A 1598-nucleotide genomic window follows, 5' to 3' on the forward strand; every position below is an offset into this window, starting at 1 on the left:
GAGGTGTGAAGACGCACGCGGTTTAACGTCCAGGTCTCAGGCATTACAACTGCAGAGGTTCCGGGTGGTGTGACTTAATTCTCTTTGTTTACTGCTTCGACTTACGTCCTTGTCACCACTGTGCCACCTCCACTGTTGGCTGTTGGGATGTTGGCTGTTCGCAGGAACGGGAGGGAAGCTTCCTCTTGGTGCCCAGCCGAGCAGGGGCAGTGATGGAGGGCTGGGACTGTGCTTTCAGTGAGTCAGATGTGTACTGTGTGACTGAAAGGAGCTGTTTTACAGCGTAATGAGCCACGGGACAGAGTGACTCTGCTGACCGCTGACTGCTGCTCTCCCAGACTTCTGACCAGGCTGGGGTTCAGAACTGACCCCATTTAGCACATTCCTCTGACCCATTTGCCATGGCAGAGGCTTGTTTCGGGGCCACCTTGAGTCTGAAGCCTGCATCCTGGTCCCGGAACAATCCTGGGACTGCTGCTCACTGTGCAGATGGATCAGTGAGTGTGGTGCAGCATGGCAGAATCTTGTTGGAGGTTGTTCTGTTGGAGTGTTGTATTTTGGGTGTTTTTGCATGGGCTTAATTGTGTCTAGCATAGAATGGTTGATTTTAGAGATACCTCGATTCAATATGAGTAATTACTTGCTACGCACTGATTTGGGTGATTATTCTAGGAACATTAACATACCCCATTCAAATGAGAAAAGTGGTTTCGTAATATCTGAAATGTGGTTGTCTCGGATGTTAGCATTGTATGCTTGAATACTAAACAGCCTAATTGGCTGGCATGGAAGAGTGATTTCCTATTGAAATGCTCATATCTTGAAGAAATTGATACAATAGATCAGATTTGACTCAAATATCTGCTTCTACAGGTTAAATACTAGGCTACAACCTCGACTGGAGAATACGACACAAAATATAATACATGGAAAATAATACAACGTATATTTTTAGGGACACCAAAGAAAGCGCTGCCGCCCTCAACCTCACAGGAGCACTCTTTGTTTTACCGTGTAGGACATGCAGGTGATTAACATGAGAAAGGCGACCGCTACGTAACGTCCGTGGGGTTTCTCCAGAGAAAATAACAGGCCTCTCAGCTAATCCACAAAATCGGTTTCCTGTGTCTCTCTCAGGTTTTAGTGGGGTACATTACCATAGGAAAGACATGACACCAACACGTTCAGTCATTCTGACTCAATAGATACCCAACTGTCTACCCACCTACAGGTCTGGTCAAACCTGCAAGCAGACTGGATAGGTATACTAAAGCTCATTAAATAACATGCAGGGTCATGTGTCCTTATTTAGCCTGAGTATATTTATTATAGGTAAAGAACATACAAAATAGAAAAATCTAGCAAACTTAAGTTTATAGGGCACTTATCATCAGGATTAGAACCTAATCAAATTCAATAAGAATTGGTTCGGAAACACACAGTTGCAAAAAATATACAGCCAACCCAAAAATGGGGTCGGGTGAAAGCTTTGATATTCAGAATATTTTATGACTGACAGCTTGAAATGACCTATGGTGAATGGAAACTGTGTGAGTGGAGGCGGAGCATATGGATGCAGTCAGTGGTGGTTAGTGCTA

Source organism: Osmerus eperlanus, chromosome 19, assembly GCF_963692335.1.
Source record: "Osmerus eperlanus chromosome 19, fOsmEpe2.1, whole genome shotgun sequence".
NCBI classification, from domain to species: Eukaryota; Metazoa; Chordata; class Actinopteri; order Osmeriformes; family Osmeridae; genus Osmerus; species Osmerus eperlanus.